Source organism: Lathamus discolor, chromosome 2 (assembly GCF_037157495.1).
Source record: "Lathamus discolor isolate bLatDis1 chromosome 2, bLatDis1.hap1, whole genome shotgun sequence".
NCBI lineage: Eukaryota > Metazoa > Chordata > Aves > Psittaciformes > Psittacidae > Lathamus > Lathamus discolor.
Genome location: NC_088885.1, coordinates 150,193,403 through 150,218,191, shown reverse-complemented (window position 1 = coordinate 150,218,191; position 24,789 = coordinate 150,193,403). Strand labels below are relative to the sequence as shown.

General features: G+C 45.8%; 1 long non-coding RNA gene across 3 annotated transcripts in view; it reads right to left on the bottom strand.

Moving 5' to 3' along the window:
• The window catches only part of LOC136009439 (uncharacterized), a 68,546-nt gene that overhangs the window by 30,801 nt on the left and 12,956 nt on the right, over nucleotides 1–24,789 (bottom strand). The window contains exon 1 of one of the 3 annotated variants that reach the window (XR_010610563.1): nucleotides 1,410–1,491. The exons of the other annotated variants lie outside the window; for them this stretch is intronic. This is a non-coding gene — a long non-coding RNA (uncharacterized LOC136009439). Of the gene's footprint in view, nucleotides 1–1,409; nucleotides 1,492–24,789 lie in introns of those variants that run through there. 3 annotated transcript variants of the gene reach the window in all.

Below are 24,789 nucleotides of genomic sequence, written 5' to 3'. Positions count from 1 at the left end.
TAAAATTCCACTGACTTTGATCATGTTTAAATCACCTCAAGTAGAAAACCTGCTTTGAATCAAAACTCCTTCCTCCCAGGGGAAAACAGTAAAATTGCCTTCTCTGCTGTAAAGATGCAGCCTTGTCGCAGCCCTGGCTAACCTGGCTTGTGATGCCACCAACAGGAGTGGACAACACTGTAACCCATGAAAATCTGGTGTCTTTCCAATGTGGACTGTTGAGTACAAAACCCAGGGGGCAAGTCACTCCAAGGCAACTAGAAGTCTGCAGACAAGGCTTGCAGATGGAGCTGTAGCTGAAGTCTCCTAACTCCTGGAAAAAGGCATCTGAATTGCCTTGACCTTGCTTATATGAAATGAAATATTTCCTAACCTCCCCCACCATTAAATGGACCGAAGCTGGAGAAGGCCTGACTCAAACCCCTGAGCTGATGAAAGCATTTTGGAGGATCTCCCAAGGTAACTCCCATCCCACCAACTACACAGCAAACCTCAGCCACTTTGATATGGCACCCAAAATGCCTGTTAAACTTTTCTCTTCTGCAAGAACCTTTTCTCTTCTGCAAAAACACCTGCCTGAAATGCTTGAGCTAACGGTTTTCTCCATAAACCAATTACCTGTAAAATATGAGCATGCAAAGAGATTTTAAATCACCGTCACCAGAGAAATGAGGCTTGCCCCACAGAGCCAGCCCCTCAATGTGATGTGCTCAGAGCAACAGCCAAGCTTTTTGTCCCAGCTCCACCATGCATGTGTCAATATGTACTTTGCTCACTTCTCCCGGGAGATGAACCCAACAGTCCTCACCATCCAGTGAACAAAACCATCATCTTCTTATTTTCTTCCTTTTATTTCCCCCCCTACCTCACACTCACCACACCACTCATCATTCTCATCACCTATCTGCCTTCAAACCCAGCTGGCTGGCAGCAGGACCCAAGGGCTATGGAAGAGCTCAGTTCTTTCATACACTGTACTTTTACATAAACATATGGGCTTCTCTAGTCAAGTTAAAAGGGTTGGAACAATGGATAAACCAGTGGCAGACATTAATGTTCATTTTAAGCATCTTCCTTCATGGTATGGAGGATCCTCAGCACCTTCCACCCTTCAGGTAAAATACTGTCTCAGTGCATCCCAGTTTGGGTTGCAGATGGAGGTCACATTCTTCAATCTGGAGAAGTGCCTGAAAAGTCAACTTTCCAGTTCCTTGGACTCTATCCTTAAAATGCACCAGGTTGCTAAGGCACTCTGAGTGCTATGAAGACCCTACCTTCATCTCCAGCTCACTGTACTCCAGACTCTCAGAAGTTTTCTGCTTCCCCCTCTAATCAGATGGTCTTCCTTGCAGGCTGCCTATGCATATCACCTAACACCAAGAGTTCAGGTCTTGCCCTAAATAACTTACTGAAGGTCATGCAGTAGGTTGGCAGCACAGCACTGAAGAACATGGAGAATTTGCAAGTCATGGGCCAGCACTTGGAAAACACATTTATCCTGCTCATCCCTTGACGAGGAATGACTCTGGTACTCATACACAACAAAGGTTCAATCTCCCACACAAAGAAACATGGTGTACTGAGCATGAGTCCAGCTTCAAGCAAATAAAGCAGCAGCTTCAATACAGACAGCAGCACTCTGAGCCCACGGCTCCTCTCCAAGCGTAGCAGGAACAAGTCAACATGAGCTGAAGGAAACCAGCAGTGAGCAAAGCATGCGCTGCTACAGAGAGCCCCCAAATGATTGATAGCCACATGAAAAAAGTTAAGAGACTTGTTGCTAATTAGTGAAGAAATACAGGGGGAAAGAAAGAAGAAGAAGGAGTTTCACCTGTTAAATTTTGACCATTTAAAGTCCCAAGTGCAATGGCTCATTTTAAAAAACAAAGGGTGTTTTCTGTGCCTGTGTTTTTTTTGCCTTAAGGAATGGGTTGTTTTTCCACTTCAGCATGTTCATTACAACCCAGCCATGTGAGTTAAGTGCAGTAGGGGACCTGTTAAACCTCATGAGCTGCTGTAGTAAGCTCCAGCACTGACTTTATTACGGACAAGAATGCAATCAAGGGCATTTGTCTCTGCTGCTCCATCCACCAGGCACCGCGGGCGGCATGTACTCTGTTCACCAGCACCAAAATCCTCTCTTAAACACAAAGTGAATATCCCAATGTTGTTTAATTGCAGAGCACCTCCAGGTGCAGAGACCGCTTATCAAAGTCAGTGCTACCCAGCAGAGGAATTAAATAATAAGCAAACCCCTCAACTCTTCTATTTTTCTATAAATTCTCCAGCTCGCTGGTTGCAGGTATCATATGTTTGCTGAAAGTCAGCCATTCACTACAGTGGGTATCCAAGCTACCACAGGGGGTGGTTTTCTCCTGGTTTAGTAAGCCAAAACAAGCTCAGCACCAGTGCTGGTGGAAGGAAGAGGACAAGATCAAGCCCAGACTATTCCCCTGCAACAACATCCAGGTGGTGAAGCAGCTCAAGCCATCTCCTTGTCTGTTACCTTCCTGTCCTTAGGCGCGTACTTTTAAAAGAGCTATAGACTGAACCTGGGATAGCAGTGAAAGTGGCAAAATCAGGGGGGGTCAAGTCGATAGGACTTGTGTTTTGTACCAGTAAGGAACCATGAACTTGTTTGCTTTATGGAGTCATGGAAGTAACCTGTGTTTGAGGCCTTCATAAGCTTGGCCAACAGCAACATCCTAGGCAGTCTCTTGACATAGGGCTTTTGCTCTTAGATTAGAAAAAGCAGCTCTGGCTGAGATATAACTAATGAGGTGAAGGCACTTCACAAATGCTCCACCAGCTTGTGGCTAGGTGAAGACATATGCATACCAAATTTGCAGTGCAAATCAGGAGGAGACCATTACAGTTTGCTCATTACCCCCCCCCCCAGAGCTGGTAAACTTGCATCAGTCTGAGGTACCCTCTGTAATACAACCCACAGTTTGTATTACAGTGTTATATGAAAAGAAGGTAGAGGCAAGAACCAGTCATCATGCCCCACTCTACCATTTTTCATCTTAAAAGTCAATTCCTTCCTGCAAACTCCAACCAAAAGATGTTTGAAGGAGAAAGAAAAGCACTGAAGGATTGTCCAGTAGATTTGGAACTCCAACCTACACTCTGTCCAAAGGTGAGTTGTTTGATAAAGCATGAAGTGCAACATAAAGATGCTCCCAAGAATTACTGACTCTTGTATTAGATCCACAAGAAAGTGCACCTTTTAAGATGTAATCCTAGATATTCCATTGAACGTATCTCACAAATTCTTCTCCTTCACATCCATCCAGGACTCTTCACCCACATTCAGTATGGATCTGCCAACAAACATGGGGAGAGCCAAGAGACTACAGCCTAGAGACCAAGGGGCTGTATTTTCACAGCTCACACTCTCACACAAAGCACAGGTCATGACTATGCTATTTTGTCTTCACAAAATGATTCCAAATAAGGATCACAAGCAGGATACTACTATTTAAAACACTGCTGAGATTCCTTACAATGAACCCTGTTCTTCTAACCTTATTTTTAAGTCAAAAAGCAAAATTTCAAGCAAATATTCCACGATCTGACATTTTAACCACCTAAGGTCACCTTGGACCGTTTTCAGAGTAAGATTTAATAAGAATTATGCTCCATCTGCACCAGCTGACACAGTTACACAAAGAGAAAGAACACTTTAAATTGTTGCCTAGTGAGGAGTGGGGGGAGACACTCTCCTAATACGTGGAAGACTGTTGCACAGGAAAGGCCAGAGGAACAAACTGTGAGGTAAATATTAACTAGCCGTTTTATGGTATTTAAGATAGGAATGTTCCCCAACTTAACAGGTGATAGTATCAAAAAAAAATAATTTCATTTCATGCCATCAAAACGTTCATATGGAATGCATTTCAAAGCATTCCATACACCTTCCTCTTTGCAAAAGACGCCTTACAATGAATTTAAGAGTGTCATTCCCAGGAGATGTTGAATTGCCTCACCCAGAAAAATTGAAATGTCACAGAAAAAAACAAATCTATCAAAAATGGCCATTTCAGCCCTGAACTATTTCCAGCTCAGATAATGGCTACATTCCCTCTGAGATGCAATCAAGCCTCCTTGGGTAGGGGGAACATCCTCTGACCACTCAGGGATGCTCCAAGAGCGTGGGTCACTCAATAATGACCTGACTCATTAAAGAAAGCCTAGCCTTTATTTTAATTCTTTAATTTGTGAGCATCCATGCAAGACGCCAGCACAACACCAGTCCCGTTTGTGTAGTTATAACTTCAGCTGGGTGAGACCAGAGGAGCTGTAACCCTTGTGCTCTCCCTCCACCTGCATTCCCACCACGCAGCAGCACAGGGCACTGCAGCTGGGTACCCACTGGTGATGTTGGTTCTCAAACACACTGGCATGGGATGCGCATGAGGGGAAAATCAGACTTGCAGATCCAACGCACACGGATGTAAAGCTAAAGACAGCACTTCATCCTTCCTGATCTCCAAGGACTGTGGATTCTAGCTGCAAAGCTGTTTTACAGAAATGCTGGCCCCCAGGCTAAGCTTGCAGAGATAAACTGTGCCCTTTCAAATGGACGAAATGGATTTCTGTCTTGCTTGTTTGCTTACTCTTTTAAAATAGGCTCTCATTCAAATCAATAATCTCCACTCATCAACTTCAAGCACCAAAGGAAAAAACAAGATCTGTACATCAAAATGAAAGGCAGATTCCCCAGTCCGGGTGGAGGATGGGCCCTTCCTGACAGCTCTGTTAAGTGAAGCACATCTATCAGCCCAGGGAGGACCAATGTCACTACCCCAACTTGATCCCCAGCCACGCTGCAAGAACAACTACAGATACTTCAGTTCTCTCTTCAGCAGATGAGATATTTCATTTACTGGGGGCTCTCCAGCCCATCTGTACTGGCCAGGAAGGGGCAGAGATGGGTCATCATCCTTCCAGAAACATAGTCACACCAGTCTAAGCTACATCTTTCTAATCTCTGCTTCATATGGGCCTTGAGACACAGGAGGGCACATTACTAGTTGTGCAGTGCTGCGGGATGGAGGCAGTGGAATAGGCCATGTGAAGCTGCCTTGTACAACCCAACCCATCTAGTATTAGGGGGAGTGAGAGTACACCTCTCTGAAAACCCACCAGGGAGAGCAGTGCTCACCACAGACAGAGCAAAGACAAGAACTGCAATACTCTGAGGTACATTAGTCCTTATTCCTCCAAGACTCTGGTGTGTACAGCCTCACATTCTATCTCTACCTTTTCTTCTGCTCTTCCACCCCATTTGATCTTACATGCACACAGGGAAACCATGCCTTTGAACAACCATGCTTGAGGGCTGGGTCTGTATCTTGGTAAGCCCTCAACAACTGAACCAGGAGATGCCCACAGCAGATAGAGATCATCACTACCTGGTCACCAACGTACAGCAGTACACAGTATACACAGCAGTGTTTCTCTTCGCTATTAAAAGGAATCAGAGTGGTTTATGTTTGTGAAGATTTTATGAAGTGCTACCAGTACTCTTCATTTTCTGACATTAAACATAAGAGAAAACAATGTCCACTTATAATAGTTCAAGCTACTGAACCATTAAAATATCTGCCTCCACACCTGCAGCTGCAATCTCCTCAGGACAAGAAGACAAGGCTGCATGGTCTGCACATTGAATTCATATTGCCTCTTACAAATGCAGCGGAAAGGAAGCTGGGAACCCGCAGTAGCCCTCCACTTCTGAAGAGCTCCTGTTGACTCCACAATTGCTATAAGTGTGCGGGAGGCAGCCACCAGCCACAGTGAAGACCTGAGCAGGAGATTAAAGATAAAAGAGTTCAGCCACACAGAAAAACCCTTTTTGTGTGAACACTGCTAGGGGCAAGCCCTTCCAACCAGCTGACTTCTCATCTTCCAAAAGAAACCAAAGGCACTTGTTAGATCTGGTGAGGGACGCAACCACTTTGGAGTTCCATGTATACTCAGCGAAGCGTAGAACAAGGGCACAGGAACCACACAGTGATTATGGTGTGTCCACCAGAGAGAAAAAGCTCCAGATAAGGCTGATTGGGAGCCTAATTAGTACACATTCTTTAATTATTTTAATTCCTTACAAAACAGGTATTGGGTTTTTGCCCATCCGCTGGAGACTGAGGCTAACCCAGGTTTCCATCCCACTGTTCACACTCAAGTGGGCACCATTTCCTGTGCCGGTAGGCTCAGACAAGAGCCTCTCTCTTTTCCTGAGTCCCATATGTAGGCACATGAAAGCAAGGAAACCATCAGTTCTCCCACTGGCTCATGTCTAGCCACAAAGACCTCCAAGAGCTCTCAGAGGTACAAAACAGAACTGCTGCGCCACCTCCACAGCTGCTCAGCTGCTCCCCAATGCACAGTTGGGCACCTCTGCGGAATTACTGGGAAATTGGGAAACTTGGCTGCACACTTGCTTCTTGCCTTCGCCAAAATGGACTGTGGCTTCCCACACCTGGCTTGGTCACCATGAACCATCCTGGCTTCCCACAGCAGTGCACAGTCCTAAGCTTACAGTCATTTTTTGGTACCTTTTATTTATGATTTTTCATCTACAGCATTAGTTACCAACTTACAATAAAAAGGAAAAAAAGTCACTAAGCCAGCTACAAAAATAACCCTCCTGCTCATTACATTTTCAGTTCTTTATCTTAGACCTATTCTTTAAGCCTTCAGGATCTAGGCTGTCACCGCAAAGGCTAAAAATAAAAGCATGCTTTATAGTCAAACAAATGCAGAAGCTCTCACAAGACTGCACCACTCCAGGAGCAAAGGAGTTGAGCTGGAATTATGGAAGTGACTGTGAGATTAATTAGATGCTCTTGAAAAGAAAAGACACCAAAGACACCAGCCCTTTACTTTTCAAAGATAAAATCCATCAACTCAAGGCATCTCCTTTACAGTCGACGTTTGCTTTCATCCATCCCCCACCACCACAGCCTCCTGAAATCCCTCTATTAAATTGGATTTGCAATTCTCCCTGTTACGCCATCCAACTGCCAGTACTTCATCTCCAAGAAGATAGAGATGTGCCAGCTACTGGAGTTGGCATGGTGAGGTTGGTCCTCTGAAGGCACTGGTAGGGAAAAACTCTGTAGAAGATCCCAGTGCTGGTGAAGTTTGATCACTGCAGCATTGGATCAACACAGTTCCAGCCCCACAAACACCAAATTGATTCACTGGTACAACGAGGCCAGAGGGGGACATTTCTGAGCCCACTGTTCCTCTTTTGTGATGCTCTAGACCAGCTCAACTCGTCAACCCAAAGCAAACCACATACTGGGTTTTTGCTCTTGCTGGGGTTGTTTTTTGTAGGTAACGAAAAACAGCCCAAAGATAGTTGAGAAGCGGCAAGGGGGTAAGGGCCAAGAAGGAAAAAGACATTTTTTTAATGAGCACAAATCACCCCTTGCACAGCGGATGCACTGCAAGCTTTATATTTGGCTCTGTTTGAAGCTGAATTCCCAGTGGTTTCTGCTTCCTCCTCTGATAACCGGACAGAAGCTCAGTGTTAATGCCTTTCCCTGTGCACTGTCACACTTGGCTTGAGGTCTGAGCATCCCTGCTGAGCCCAGGAGAAGCCCCACGTGCTCCAGGGCTGGCATACCGCTCCATAAGGGCACCCGAGGTGAAGATATCAAAACATCTCTGGGAACTGCAGTGCAGAGACACTTTGGCAGATTAGGCTCTGTCTTCCTGTTACTTTTTTTAAAGCTCGCACTTATTAAGGGCACATGTTCAATATTCCGTAAATAATAACACAAAGTGTTTGCCACTAAACCGAAGCCCATGGAATAATTTGACTCATTTCAGCTGGCAAATCCAAATAAATGCCTGCCCTGCTGTTACAGGCAGCTTTAAAGTGCAGCTCAGTGAAGTCAATGGGCACAAGCTCAGGACCTTCTTGAGGTGAAAGAAAATACTGTTATTAGGCAAGATTTCATAACAGTGTAGGATTTAGCCTCATCCAAATATAGATGTTGCATTGGTTTAACTAAATCCAGCATGGAAAAGTCTTATTTATTGCATCATACAGTTACATTACAAAATTACAAGACTCATTTTTTCTGCTGATATCCAAGAGCAAATCCTTTTTCTGCTGATGCAAAGTTTTCCATCAAGGACTGGGCTCCATCTCTACCTGCCCTGTCCCATGTGTTTATGAAGGGATGTTTTGCTCACTGCAGAGCATTCCATACCACACACCAGTTTCAATCCTCCTCACCAAAACCAAGTCAGTCCTACCCAGTCTCTGTTCCCATCATTCTGCTTTCACCTACATCGTCTCCATCCTGTGTGAAGATTCTTGCAGCCACATCAAAAGCAAAAAGACACAAACACAAATTTATGTTTGCAAAATAAATATACAGCCTAACAGTGGCAGGGAACCAGTTGTTTCCTCCTCACCCCCTGAGCTGCCTCCCACCAACAAGGCAGCAGTCAGGCTCCAGCTCCCCTACGTGGATGGATGATCTCCCAAGGGTTGGCATCCCCACCATTCTGATGACTGAAGGTGCCCATAAAACCAACTAACCTTCCTGCAACCTGAAGAGGAGAATTTTTAGTCTTTATTCCAAGACTGGCAATGGAATGCACCTCTTCTCATTTATTGCTACTAAAATTTCTATTTCAGTCGCACTCAGGCTCTTAAATGCTTAACGACCAGGTTTTCTGAAGAGTTTGCATGCTGCAAGTAAGAGAAAAATAAGGAAAACCGGGATTATTTTATCACTACATTAGCATCTAAAGACATCAAAAGAATTCCTAGCCACATACCGCTTGCTGTATTGGAATGCAGTTAAATACTGTATTTACATACAAGGCTTGTTCCTTGAGTCACAGCTGAATTTGCAGTCATAGAAGCATAGAATAGTTTTGGTTGGAAGGGACCTTCAAAGGTCATCTAGTCCATCTAGTGCCATGGGCAGGGACATCTTCAGCTAGATCAGGTTGCCCAGGACCACATCCAGCCTGGAATGTTTCCAAGCCAAAAGGTCCCTTTTCTTTTGCAAGGATGACGCAGCACTGGAAGGTGCAGGGTTCACTCTGTCAACACATCTCATGGTCAGGCATTACTGACCATGCTTTGCTCTTTGCCATGGCCCCATTACTGGACGCACGGCCTTTGCTGCCAAGCCAAGACAGCGATGCGGGTGAGTGCTCTTGGATCTGCTCCAGGGAAAGGAAAGAAATAAAAAGGTAAGGTCTCATGGAGCCGTTTAAACATCAATTTGAGCTCACTGAATGGAGAAGGAAAACGCCTGGGGCCTCACAACTGCTCCTGCATCACTGACCATCCACCGCTTCCATGACTCCCTGCCCCAGGCTCAGATAAAGCCTCCACACAGGCTTCTCAGTGGGAGAAGGGCCCACCAGCATGTCTACCTTAACCCACAACCAGGGATGTGTCTTATCTACTGTGCAAACACCTTAACATCAGAAGCAGATCCATCTGTCGCCACCACAGAGCTGCTGCCTATGCTCTGAGCTCCCTGCTTTGGGGAGATCAGCCTCCTTAAGTATCTGACTTACCCTTGCCAGAAGCAAACAGTCCCACTTCAGCCTCCCCATTGATTTCAGTGGAGTCAGGATTTCTCTCTCATGGTCATAACCTGATGACCATGAAGGAGGAGAATCCCCTCCCTGCTCTAGGGACACTGGGAGGGGAACAGAAGGTCTGTAGATACCCATCCTTTATCACAAAGAATGGGGGGAGATTATTGCAGGGCTATTTGGCTAAAATATCTAAAATACCTTTCTTCTGAAGACTGCTTATCAGGACACCCATTTTGCCAATCTCCTTCCCTGGCTGAACTAATTTCTCTTGGGGATGATGCTGGAACAGAACACAGTGGCCTTTCCAGATAGCTTTCCCCATTTACTTAAGATAGCAAACACAAAGCTGATACACAAGGTACCTAATCAGACTTGTGGGATGTATTTGCTGCAGGAAGCTCCCAAGGTTAAGGAAAAGAAGGAAGGACGGGACACCTAAACACAGCAATAATATCAAAGTCAGTGGCATACAAACAACTGAACTTCGTGATCAGGGCTAGCAAACAGAAAGAAAATACTTACGAAAAAGGATTTATTATAGCAGATTAAACTTAATCAGTTTTTATTCCTGCCCTCCCCTGACCCACCCAATGCTGCTTATTTGGGAGTCAGGCTATCAGATTAGACATGTCTGTGGCTGATGCAACGCAGCACACATAATGCTGCGGTGCTCCCGCATGGTCCTAATGCTGTCCCGTGATCCTGGAGCCACTGGTGGTGCTGGCAGCTGCGGTGTGATGCAGTAAGGCTATAAAAAGCTGAGGACACAGCCAGGAAAGAGCAGGCCGACCTGTGCCGGCAGCGTGCCGGCATCACCTTTCACCTACATCTGCTGAGCCCCTTTCCAACACAAGATTGATTATCCTGGAAAAACAAGCACTGTCGTGACTGCTTGCTCTAACAAGTCCTGGAATCACAGTTAGGTCCTCACAGGACACAGTGAGCTAGGGTGGTGATCGGGGGCCCCATGCCCAAAGCAGTCCCCAGAGACAGAAGGATCAGAACAGGCTGTCTCAGGAAAAAGGAGCCTATTTCCATCCCCCTTGGGGACTGATACATCCTGCCGGGGTTCAGCCCCCATTCATTGCTCTGCAGAGGCTGCCTCCTTGCACTAGTGCAAGCACAAGCCACAGCACCTCACACAGAGGAATGATGCTCCCTTTCTGAAAAGGGCCACCATGGAACAGTGCAGCAAGAACATCACCACCACGTCAAAAAACTCCAATGGCTTTTCCAGCTCCAACCCCATGGCTCTCCAGCCCAGCAGCAAAGCACAAGAGACTCAGGACCTGAGAGACACTAGGACATTCATGAAGGGAAAACATATCAGAAATGCATCAACCCCAGAGGAAGATGGCAGAAGCTACCATCAAGAGGATGTTTAGATCCAGATCTGATGTTGGTTCCGTCAAAACACTCTCACTGCCTCTTGGGCTAGCGCAGGCTGCTCGTGCCTGGTTCTAGCACAGCTCCCATCTTCTCTACGTCCTCCCTAGTGCCCAGCTGGTCCTGCTGATGTGTTCACTTTAGCTCTGCCATTCAGAAGGACCGACTTCTGAACTATCAGAAGTACTGGAGCTAGCCAGTAAGACCTCAGAAAACCCAAGAACTTACATTAGCTATCTATCTGCTATTTTGGTCTGCCTATCTGGGCTCACCCACAGCAATTTTTAATTTACCTATTTATTTTGCTATGTTTTTAAAGTTTTTCTATGCCCCTTTAAAGTCATCCACACTTTTCTTTTCCTGATGGGTAAACTGATACATTAAAGAAAAAGAACATCAGACGATACAGCAACAGGCTGCAAACATAAGATTGGCAGAAGAGTCAGGACTCTTTAGGAACATATTTTCACACGGAAAGGGGAAAGACCCTGGCAGACATCACCATTTTTTCCTACCTCAAAAGCAGAACGGATTAGTAAAGCCGACAAAAATGACCTGGAAAACGGTACTGAAGAGCCTTGGCCTTGATTTTGATCTTGAAATAACCTGGCCCAAGCTCAAGAATCATTTTTAATGTTTATCTTTAGAATGCATTACCTTCAAACCTCCAGAGCCATCCTTCAAACTTTGACGTGTTAGATACCTTTTCCATCTTTTTTCCACAAGCCTGAAAACACGGTCTGTGAAGCCACATTTATCAAGAGAGACTTGTCCATCATCCCTATCTTGGTAAGTACTTTTCCAAGGAAAGCAGTGTTCGTTTCACAGCAGATGCGGGCTTTCCCACCACCAGGAAATGCATCATGTCGATATCCAGACATGCCAAAGCCAGCTTGCTCTTTCCACAACTACGCCACAGTTTGGGTCTTGAGTTGACAAAGCCCAGTTTAGCTGGTAGCTGTTATTCTCACTGACACAAGCCAAGTCTGTGTAAGAATTCACCCTCTCAAGGCTACGTTCTTCCACAGTTGCTAACCTCGGTCCACCTGGCTACTTGAGTTGGACGCAAAGAGCTTATTGCAAGGAAGAGGTAGAATCTGCATCAACTTTGAGCACATTTTGACTTTATTTGAGGAAGTCTGACCACAGTCTGCCAGGTTTGGGAACATGCACTGCTGCCACACCATTCCCCATATACTTCATGTACCAGCAGCATCACTAGTCAAGACCCAAAGCCAAAACTGCTGATTTTCCTTGAACCAAACAATTCCATTGCCAGAAATCTGCATGAATGTATCCAAGCCAGTATGAGGGCATCCTACCTTCCTTTCTTCTCATGAGTGCTTATGACAGCATAAAGCCATTCAAGACTACATGGGAATGGGAAGAGTGATTGGAGTCTATTCTTTTCTGACCCTAATGCAGCGTAACAAAGAAGTACAAATGACCCCACTTGTGGGACACCAGGAGATGAGAGACCTTGTGATCCTCAACTGCCCTAAAATCACCACTTCCTGCCACCCTCTTCCTCCACGTGCTCCCCCAGAAAGGGACCTCTATGAAATTGTCTTTTAAATCAAGCCCTTGAGCATCCCCATGGTCAGGCACAACCTGGAAGCCTGCAGTAGTTTACTGTATATTAATTTAAGTGGTTCAATGGCATTAATGAAGTCCTATTCATTAGGATGGCCTGAGGCATGTTAAGCTATAAGACCTAAAGATCACAGCCCTGCATATCTAAACGGACCAGGAATAACTGAAGAACGTGAACCATTCAGAAACCATGTGATGAGCCTCCCAGGGAAAGGGATGGTTTTTAAACATAGTAACATAGGAATCACTTGATGAGATCAAAACCACCCACCTCTGATGCTCAGCATCCAGTCTCCAACCTCAGATGTTTTGGAGAGCAAACCCATGCAGTTATCACGAGTGAGAGGATGCTCCCACCACCAGCACGCGGGCACTCACTTGGTACGTTCTCCAGCTTAATTAAACCAACAGTTTAAACTAATTCCTCAGCTGCGACTGGTGGCAGCTGAAAAGGTGACACAGCTCCATTTCTGGCAAGTGTGGAAGTCTCCAAAAAGCAGGGAAGAGAGCTGACAGATGACAACATCTACCATTGGGCTCACATCACTGGGAGACCACCTGCCACAGCTCCTAGAGGTCCATTTAACCACCCGGTCACTGCTTAAACCACCCGTGTACTTCCATGTAAATATACAGATACAGATTTTTTATCTCAGATTGTTTTCTAATTGTGTTTTTGCTCCATCAGACCTATTCTGAATCTCACCAAGGTAGAACTTCATGTCTGGCAGTAGAGGAAGTTGAGTCCAAGTGAGGACAGACATTTGCCACCTACCACTGTCCACTTCACTGCTCCTTCTACAGAATAGCACAGAGTACCAAGAGCAACCCACTTCAGATGACTTTAATGAGCTGCTTCATGTGATGGCCTCCATTCCCACATATCCATTTCCCCAAACACCAGAACTGGTGTGGGTCTGCAAGTGCTTCAGGTACCCCAGCTGAACCTTCTGCGAGCCAAACCCCTGTGTGTTATGCCACTTTGGTTATGTGGCATCCTGACCTCCACTCCCCAGTTTGGTAGCTCAGGTACTGGCTCTGCAGTGGTGAGTTCTAATGACTATCTTGTACCAATAGCCCTTCCTAAAGGCAAAGCTACCCAGTGTGCTGGGAAGCAGCTAGTGTGAGCAGGTTCTGCACTTTTGTGAATGGGGGTAAGTCTGGTTTCAGGGAGTCAGCAAGGCACCAGGTCTTGAGAAAGGTCCTTCCCACTGCCAAGACTGAGAAAGAATAAGAGCTGGATGAGGAAATGAGGGAAAAACCAAAACAAACACCCACAGTATCAAATGTGGTTCATTTATTGTTTCAAACTGCTGCAGCAGAAATTCTGCTTTCATTTTTGATGGCTTTTCTCTTCCCCAACCCCCGCTCTGCTTCCCTTCCACAAAACTGAAATGAAGCATGGAAAGCAAGGGCCTTGTCAGCCTCTGTTCTGCACTGGTCACCCTTAAGGACCAGCAGGGAGGTGGACCTCAAATTACAACCACAATTAGACAAATAAACCTCTCCCAGAGACAAACCCCATATTTATAGCAGAGTACACATCCACTTCAAACTACACTGCTGCAAAAAGCATCTCTGTTCATCTGCAGCAGGGGCTTGTCCTGATTTCACTACATGAGTAGCTGTAGTTGTAATAAGCCCACAGCACAGAGGAAGACCTCTTGAAGACCAAGCGAACCATTGCACTGCCTAAAAGGTTTGGTGTTTCACTGCAGCCCCTGTGACCTCCATTTAAAAATACGTAAATAGTTTAAACAAAGAACTGAATCATAGAATCACAGAACAGTACAGATTGAAAGGGACCTTCAAAGGTCATCTAGTACTTCTCATATATGTAAAGAAGATGTAAGGCTACACCAGCTTCAGCAGGACACCCTGCCTCTGAGATGCTGTGTCCCACCTGGGAGCTTACATTCAAGAAGGATGTGTTTGAACAGAGCTTGACAGAGGATCAAGCTGCCAGGAGAAGGAGGGCCATGACAAGCCCCTCTTGGATGAGAGGACAGAGAGAGCTGCCTATGCTGGATCTCCATGGCTCAGAGAGCATGAGATTGCTGTTTGCATCATGGAAAGAGTGATTTAAACTAAAGGACAACACTGCCACTAGAATGAGTAAGTATCAGCTGGCTATGAGCAACTTCAAGCTGCAGCAAGAAGGTCTCTAGCCATGCCTGGCTCTGGATGCCATCCAGCAGTCACAGGGCAGGCAGCCCAATCAGCCTTAAGATGCAGCTTGATGTATTTATTAATGAGATTATACCCCTTGGCTGCTCATGAAAGTAAGGAAAAGCCCTTTGTGATCCCAGCAGCGTAATGCACTCTTGTGTTCCTCCTCTCATTAGCAGCATTTCTTAATTGGCTGCTGCTTATCCTCTACCACCTAGATGCTGCAACCCTTACAACTATCCCTTTTGATGGCAGCTCATTCTGGATATGTAACAAGACACTCTGGAAACCCAGAGGTTTAAAAGTCTGCTGCAGAGGAAGAAGTATCATTTACCCAGTTTTGCAGGTGCAGTAACAATGACAGGAGGAATCTGCTTCCACACGGCAGGGAACCAGTTCTCAGCATTGGGCTATGTATCACCAACATGAATTAGACATCAAGCCCAACCTACCCTCAGGAACAAAACCACACCATGACAGAAAGTGCCATATATTGTAGGGATTACCCCACTCCTCCAAGGAAAAGAACTGTTAAAACTTTCAACTGAGTTTGCCCATTTTTTGCTACCCTTGGCCGCCACTTAAACAATAAGCAAGGCTTCACCACTCTTTACCACTGGACGCTCTTCACCCACATGCTGCAGTAAATCCCATGTAAACTTCTCTGACCATGTTTTAAGAGAGAGGCTGTTGCCATCACATCCTGGTGTGCCTCCATCCCACTGCCCAGCAGCCCCCCTGCTACAGCAGGCACTCGGGTTTCATATCCCCCAAATACTTCCATCACTGCTCTGCGTTCTAAGCCACTTGTTTTCAAAGACAGCCAGACACTTTGCCTGCACCTTTGATAAAGCTTCCAGCTTTGAGACCCATGTGTTGAAATGAAAATTATTTTCAAGTCCAAGACACATAGTTCAGCCTTTCAGCTGCAGATTTTCAATGACCAAGTCTCAGTTAAGCCAGTAAATGTGGCTGCTGCTTTGCCAACATGTGACACCATTTCCTTCTGGACATCCCCAGTGGCTCCAGTACAACTATTAGGATACACGAATGAATTCATTTCTTGTATTCCACTGCCTTCTAACAAAAGGCTTGACTCTGGAGCTGTGAGGGTTTTTATGGGACCAGTGGGTTTGTATCAGCCTGGACATCCTCACCTCCCTACGGACACACCATTTGTGGATGCTCCATCGCTGGCAGTGTTCAGGGCCAGGTTGGATGGGGCTTTGAGCAATTTGGTCTAGTGGAAGATGCCCCTGCCCATGGCAGGGGGTTTGGACTATATGATCTTTAAGGTCCCCTTCAACCCAAATCATTCTATGGTTCTGCCTGTTGAGCGGTCCCATATGCTCCACAGTGCACAGTGAACCTGGGACCCTGGCTTTGCCTTCAAACTCTTTGCCAAGGGAACATGAAAGCCTGGCTGTACACAGGCACAGCTGCAGCACAGGCTTTCACCTAGGCTGAAATACACCTCATTGGCACTGAGGGTACAGGGAAAAACCTGAGTGCAAGTTCTCTAGCCTCCATAAATCGTGAGGGAAATCAGCTGAGGAGACATCCAAAGTCACCCCAGCACAATAAACCAGAGGGCATATCCTCTAAAACGCTCCAGCCACAGGGATAACCAGGAGTTTTGCTTTTAACCCATACTAAGGTAGCACTCAAGGTTACTCTGGAATACAACAAGCTTGAGATTAGACAGGTCCTGCTGTGCACAGCCAGGCTGTCCCAGGCACTGGTGGCCGGGTAGGTACCCATCTCTTGGGAGAGCTCCGCCTCATCTAACACAAAACCTCACCACCCTTCAAGACAAGAAAGTACAGCCACCAACAGCCTCAAACTGCTGAGGATTACTTAATGTCTGGACAACCATTCACAAGCGAGGAGCCCTGTGAAAGCACAGGGAATTATGCAAATATAAAGCAAAGAGGAAACGTTAATGTCTTATACAAGATTGCCCTCATTCCGTCAAAGACTCGTGGCAGTAACGCATTCCCCCCGCCGGTAAAGCTGCTGGGATTGTCACCTGCTTTAATGCACTTGTCTTTAGCCTCTTCCATGTGCCAAAAGCGCATGAATTGGTATCTCCATTTTATCTACATTCAGTGCAAAGGGAGGGGATGTTGGCAAGGGGAATCCACTTTTCATCTCAGACCTTTGGCCAGGCCCAGCTGGATGGATATTTATTGAGAAGATGACCATCCTTCCTGCCTGCTCGCATGCCAGGGGTTGCTATCATCATAGCACCACAGGTCACATCACTTCAGCAGGCAAGGCTGGCCGAGACAGCCAGGGAAGGCAGGTTGTGGGGTGAGGCTATGTTGAGGTGCTGGATTTGACTGGGAAAAGGTCTGCAAAGCAGAGTAAGAGCACTTACTTCCAACAGGTGCATTGCTAGAGGTAATGTGGCTAAAGAAAAAGAATTAAATATCAAGTGAGTATTTTGCATACAAATACCTTACTGCTTAAAAAAATACAAATCTCACTTTACTACCCAAAGACTCTCTTTCCTCCTCAAATCACATACAGACAAGGGAAGAAAAAAATAATCCTGAGACTTGCAAATTCCCCACCCTTGCACCCAAAGGCATATTAGCTCCCTTCCGCATACAAGAAACCAAGGCATCTCACATTTGCCTTGGCTTCATCCATACTTAAATCGTGCCAGGAGCTGGTAAATTGATGAAAAGAAAATTAAAATAAAATGCAGAATACACCCACAGCCCCAGCCAGTGTAGTTTTGCTGATGAAGTGCAGTCGATTTAGAAACAGCTCTTAAGGAGGCAGTGGGGAAGGAAAACCAGGGGGGGAAACCCTTTTTTTCTCGCTGAAAAAGAATATTGTTTTGTTTAGGAGTCGGTTTCAGCTGCCCAGCAGAAGATCCATATGCAGCGTTATGGGAGTGGGTACCATCACCTGCCGCAGGTGGCATCTGAATCACTCCAACATGCATTGCCCTGCTCCAAATGCTGCCTCCTCTTTTCCTAAAAGAAGGTAGCAAATACCACCAAATACCACTGAAAAATAACCTTAGACAAGGGGAATAAACTCCAAAACAACATATGAACTCCATAGTGTGAATTGTCACTCCATCTGAGCAGTTTTAGGTGTAGGAAACCCAAGGGGCAGTGAAATTGTCCAGCACCAGGAACTCCAAGCTGCCACTCCTGAGCTGGGATGCTACCAGCTTTTCCCTGTGGAGGAACATTTATCCTATCACCAATACCTGTAGGACTGAAAAATTAATTAAAGACATTGTAAGGCAAAAAGAACACTAATACGGTGCCAGCAAAGGGCTAGGGACAGGTATACTTTATTCAATGAATATTGATTTCATAGGTATTTTGGGGAGGGACATCTAATCAAAATGAAGCAACTGGTCTAGTGTAAGGTGTCCCTGCCCATGGCAGGGGGTTGGAACTAGATGATCTTTAAGGTCCCTTCCAACCCAAACCATTCTATGGTTCTATGAATTTAAAGGAGTAGGAATCATGGTGCTGTCTGAATCTGAAAGCACAATGAGAGCGGCTGACGGAATAAAATGCCAAATATCACATGTGCTGTAAAAATACACAGATTTCAAATTATTTTGGGGTCTTAGGCTCAGGCAGCTGTAGTAATGTCACCAGGGAGATAACAGCTAGTTCACTGTATTTATACCACCAAGCCGTGGGTGCTGGGTGCCCATCACCGTATTAAACCCCCTTCATAAATCATTTTGAGATGCTCAAAGAGCAGGTGCTGTGCAGAACAATGTATTCTAAGTCCCCCACACTGCCTGGTGGGGTATAAACAGCTGCTAGTGCGTGGTCCTTGCTCAGCACATCCCCTCCACAGGGAAAACGACAATGCCCACACTGCTGCCACTGGCATTTGGGGGCAGGGGGTTGAAGAGGAGGAGCAGTGACCAGACAGATGGCAGGGGGTTTTCAGGGAAGCGGGAGGGGGGAACACACCATGCTTGGGTAAGCCATGGAGATGAGGAGAGGAGAGACAGGGCTGCCTTCTTCACAGATGAAACGGCAGAGAAAGGGCTCTCGCTGCTTCCCTGCGCATTAGTCAGCACGCAGGAACACAAAAACCCCCTGAAGCAAATCCGCTCTGTAGTATTTGGGATTATGACTCAGAGATATTTTTTTCCTCCCCCCCTCGTGATTCATCCAGTGCAGCCTCACGGCTCGGATTCAGAGCTGTGAGTCCATTCTGGGCTCCCTCTGTTCAAAATCCCACTAAATAATTGCTCTCTGCAGTCAGCAGTGAAGAATTCAGGGGGTTTTTATCCCTCTTTCCCTGCCAAAGCAGGGTCCAAAGGGGATGAGCACTTCATTCTTGGACCACGTGTCCATGTGGGTGCTTAACACTGGCAAAGCCCACACAGCCCCTGGGAGACGCGTGACCAGCCGCAAGCGCAGGCGCAGAACAAGACAGGGATAAGTGGGACATTATCCAAGAAGCAGGGGACAGCTGGCTGCGAAGTGCTTCCCGGGACATGCAGAGGATAACACTGGGAGATGGGTGCAGCTTCAGAGAGGTGGCAGTCATCTGCCAGTGATAAGATGCATCCCGTGCAGACCCAGTTTAGCTCCTGAGAAGGGTTAACATGCTGGGAAGGAATCCAAAAGCAGGACAATGAGGATGCATGGGGTTTCTAGCTAGGAAGACCACCCCCTGCCTTCTCTGCACCTTCTGGTGATGAACGGTACCTTGCTGCAGAGAATGAGACCTTCAGAAGCATCCCGCACAATCTGCCACTGCTCTTGTAATCTTTAGAGGAAAAGGAGCTGTAGTTGCAGGACAGGCTGATGTAGAGTAAGTGGAAAAACATTGTTTTGCAGAGGATGGGGCCTGGGCAACCTCATCCCACAGCCAGGACCTCCAGAGAGAAGCGATCCGGCCTGGGCTGAGCCAAACAAGAAGTCTCGTGGCCCCTCTGCATTGGGGTAATAATAGCAGCAGATAAATTCCACATTTCAAACAAGGGTAAGATATTAAACAGAGCCTCTGTAGACAGATTAGGTGGAATAAGAAAAACAGTAAATCCCTATGTTCTTGGACTTGAACTGGCTGGCAGCGAAAAGCAGGGAGTGGGGCCTCCTTCCCCCCAGTACCACCATGGTGCCCTGCATAACCAAGTACATCGCAGTTCAACAGCTTGCCCAAAGGATGAGGGCTGCGAAACATAAAGTACAGACATATGTGAGAGACCTTCCTCTCGGTCCACTCCCAAAACCATGCATCTGTTGAATCTGTTAAGGTCCCTGCTCATGCTGCCCCACTTTGCCCAGAAAGACCACAGAAAGGCACTAAAGCAAGCCTGAGATGCCAGGTGAGAAGCAGCTCATCTCTTCCAGCATGCACGGCTTAGCAAAGAAATCAATAAGACAGGGTGAAGAAGCAGCAAAGAAAACATTTTCCCTTACAGAGCTGTATGCAGAGAAGTAACAAAAGCACTAACCCTTTTCCAGGCTCCTACAGCAGCAATTTTTGAGCCTGAAAGCCAGAAATAATCATTGGTAAAGGTAGAAAGAAGAATGAAAGGGGGAATATCTTAACTGGAATCATGTTTTCACTTAAGGCTGTATCTGTTCTTCATGCTCAAGAGGAAACAAATGACTCAAAGTGCAGTTTTCATCCTTTCCATATATCCTTTTGAAGCTGAGGTTTGTATCTCCCGAGTATGGAGGCAACTCGTGCTTCGCCTGCCCCCCTTGCCTCCCAGGGCCAGATTACATGAGGCAAGATATATAGTTTCAGCCAAAAGAATGAATATCAACAATTAAGATTCCATCTAAATGCCCTCTTCTTGTAATAATAACTTTTAGATGAAATATTTAAGGTGACTAACTTCAAAGACTGAATTTATTACATGGAGGTCAACCCAAGCTCCACCAATGGATGTTGACATCCTGCAGGGCAGCAGGTAAACTAACACACATATTTTCATGTTTAAAACAACACCCTGGAAACAGTTTCTGCTGCATGGAAAGAAAATGTGCTTTAATGATTGAAGGATCCAGAAAACCAGCTTGTGCAGAGGGGCTGTCATCTTCTGCAGAGGGAGGCCTACCCTGTCACAACCACATTATCAGCTAACATTGGTCTTGTTTTGCAATAAAACCCAGCTGCATATTGCATCAGATCATGGGAAGACAAGCACACCTAACACCAGGCTTGTTCATACTTCCAGTTATCCTTGACAGTAAAATAAAGAATGTTAATCCAAATAACATTTGCTAGAAAGAGCTCTCCAATGTACGTAACAGTTTCTAAGCCGTATTTCCTCATCCAGATTACTACATCCCCTATGTAAGTGCAGGTGACACAAGTGATACAAGTTACATTACCTGTCCAGAAGAAAAGACACCTCACCCTTACACAGCCACGGGTCACCTATGCTAAGGGGAAAAGCAGCAGGAGGTACTAACAGCAGGACAAACACTGACTTCAAAAGGACACGCAACAGCTAGGATGAGAGAAGTCAGCAAATAATAAAAGGAGGAAAGAAAGTATTTATGAGTGTGAATCACACATTTCATAGAACCATAGAATGGTTTGGTTTGGAAGGGACCTTAAAGATCACCTATTTCCAACGCCCATGCCATGGGCAGGAACATCTTCCACAGACATCTTTCCACTAATGATGAATATCAGAATTCCCCTGCATAATGCAAGGACAATTTTAATCATTTAAAGGCATCATTAACACTAAATACACCAGCTCCAGATGCCAACCTCAACGTCCCTCCATGCTCAGGGACTGTTTTAAGGAAAAGACTAACATGGCTTTCACTTTCTAATTTTAGAAAGATGCTTCAGTATCAGAGACAGAAGAATAAAGGAAATACCCAAAGCCAAGGAACTGTGCAGTGCAAAAGCTCTTTACACCACAGCTGCCATTCCTGTGTGATAAAGCAGCAATGAAAATGGAGCTCTTGTTTGCTCAGGCGAATTGCGTACAAGCAGAGGTATGCAATGCGATAGCCAGGGCCAGTGAAGAAGAGAGCCCTTCCCACCTGCCAGGAGAAGGTCCCCCACCAAAGACCAACGAGGATAAGGAACACTGGAGGCAGCACATCCATCACCTGCGGCACAGCTGGTGCAAAGGCAATGCCATGTCTGAGGGGTACCAGCTGCTACACCAGCTCCAAAACCAGCATCTGGATGAGGAGATGGAGATAATTACACAAGCCCCCTTTCAGCACTGCACTTCTCAGGAATGAAGAACAAAAGCTGATTCAAGAGCTTTGACCTTCATGGCTGCAATGCTTCCTGCAAAACACACCATGCATCCAGGAGCATTCCAGTGCTCTACAGCACTGGAAAATCAGGACAGGTTTCCCAGCCCATCTTGACCTGTGAGCCATCCACCACCTGATCAGCACACGACTCACACCCTCCCTGAGGTGCAGACTGTCTCAACACATGCTCTGTTGTGATAAAATAATAATCCCAAGGGAAGCTGCTGACATAGCAGTCGCAGCCACTGAAAACAAAGGTGATGGATAAGCTGTGCAGGATATGTAGGAAGAGCTATAGGACCGTTTAGGGATGTTCTACTCACAGTATGGAGAAAGGTAAAGGAAAAAGAAGTCAAAACCCAAAATCATGGGGCTAGCACACTTCCAAAACGCTGGTATATTTTCCACAACAGCCTTTTCCTGCAAATATAGGAGGGATGCAGGAAGCAGCAGGAATAAATCTACATAAAACTGGCATAGTTTTTAATTCCAAAGTCATATTCTGGCATCCCCAAAACAAAAGTGGGGCAACCACCAGCGGAGAAGATGGAAACCCAACTGCACAGCGCAATGGCAAGCATGCAGTGTCTTACAGTGAGGAAACCCAGCCTGCTGCCCCTGCCAAATCTCTATCAGGGGTTAGGGTGGGACAAAAGGTTTGTGCCACCAAACCATGATTTGTATTGTTTCAATTTTTCTCTTTTCCCTTGGGAGTCACTCTTCCGATTCAGAATCTGCATTATTTTAAGCAACTCTGCTAAAAAAACCACCAGGAATTAATGTTTGTTTGGGCTGCCCATAAAAATCTTTTCCACTGGAACAAAGATTTAAACCTGTGACTCAAAATGAGTTTACAATGGGGGCTCATTATCAAGAGGACCAGAATATCCTCTTATTAGAAAAAAGTTGACTGGGCTTTCCTGAACTTTACATGGTGGTATTAACTCAACAGCTTGTCCTGCTGCATGCAGACAACGCGAGTTGTCTTTGACGCAGGGGAAAAATGTATGTGTTTTACAACACACCAAAAGAGCAGGTATATGTGTGTGAATGTGTAGTATGTGTATCCACACATGCACATACACGCGTGAACACACACATCCTTCTGATTATTGTCAACAGAAGAGATAGGGAAGAAAAATACAAAATCACAAAATAATCAAGGGGTGGGAAAGATCAAAGGATGCTCCCCCTGCTTGCCTCAAGTAAAGCAAGCTTAATTAAGGCACTTTTTTTTAATCACTATTATTTGTCTATTATGGTAGCAAGCATCATGGAGGGAAAATCAGGGCCTTATTTGTATGAGCCCTATGCAAATACTTGAGGTAGTCTGGAAGAGATCTACAGGCTACTAGGCTTCAGTTACACTGATGCAACCCAAAAGAGTACCCTATATTCATTTTATCTTAAACCTGGCTTTTTTAAAGACTTATTTCTATTGGTAAAAATTGGTACAAATGGGACAAATATTTATTTGCATATAAATTATTCGTAAAAGGTAGAGGCCCATCCACAGCCAGGGTTCGAGGATGCCCATCCTAGCACCATCCTTAGAAAGCATTCCCCAAGCTCTGCTCATTTTGGGAGCTGGATCAGTTCCAACAGTCCCTCGTCCCAAATTCCTGTGCACGTTCCCAAGGTGAGTTCTGCCTTGAAGACTCGCACTGATGACAGCTGATGGCACCCATGTGTGCATGTTGCCACCTCCCCGCCTGGTTGGGGACAAACCCTGACCTTGCTAATGAAGCAAAGAGATGAAAGCATGCTTAAAATGCCCTCTCTGCTGTTATGCATCAGGGCAGATTGGTTTTTAAGGCAGAGTCACCAGCTATGAGCCTACAAACGTGATTTTATACATGAGGGTGATAAGGCACTGGAACGTGTTGACAAAAGAAGTAAATGCTCCATCCCTGGCAGTGTTCAAGGCCAGGACAGACAGAGCCTTGGGCAACACGGTCTAGTGTGAGACATCCCTGGATGACCTTGTCCTTTCCAACCCTAACTATTCTGTGATTCTATGTCAAAGCATCATATAATAGAGATGTCTCTCTCAATCCTGCTGACCCGAATCTGAACCAGCACCATAAAGGAGAAGTTTGGAAGGTTTCCTTGTCCATTTTTTAGGTCCTAGAGCCAACAGCTAGTCAAAGTTTGGTCTCCTGGCAGAGATAACATCCAACAACTGCATCAAAACCTTCTAAAAATGAAATATCACCCTGGGGAGCAGAGCGCAGTGTAAACTCCTATTTACAAGTTTTCTGGCTGCCTTTTCATCAGAATTTACTGGGAAGTCTCAAAAGCATCATCGCTTTACAAGCACGCTTTGCTCTGCGTGGCTTTTGCACCCAGCTTTACACAGAGAACATCAGTAGGGTGACACGAGCTGACTGCCTCCCCCGGCAGCTGCAGTGAGCATTCTATGTCAAAACCCCACTTCTCAGCTTCCACACTGTGCAATAATTATTTTGCTAATCACAGGCTGCTCTGTGCTCTTCAGCACAAATTATTATTATTAGATCTGGCTCAGCTGCAAGCCCGCCTGCTTTCCAAACACACAGCGCTGGGCTGAAGAAGAGGGGCACAGGGTTTAATCCTTAACTGGCTGCAGCATAAGGCAGTGAATGGCATTTTGTCATGTAATTTCTCTCAATGGGAAAAATAACATCTTTCAGGAGGTTTTCCATTTTGAGTTAGCACAGAGTCACCACAAAAAGAAAAAAGGCTGAGTAAGGCAACATAACACATACTATGGCCTTCTTTCAATTCACCAGCTATATTTATCTCTCTATGGCAGCCTAGAAACATATTTCAC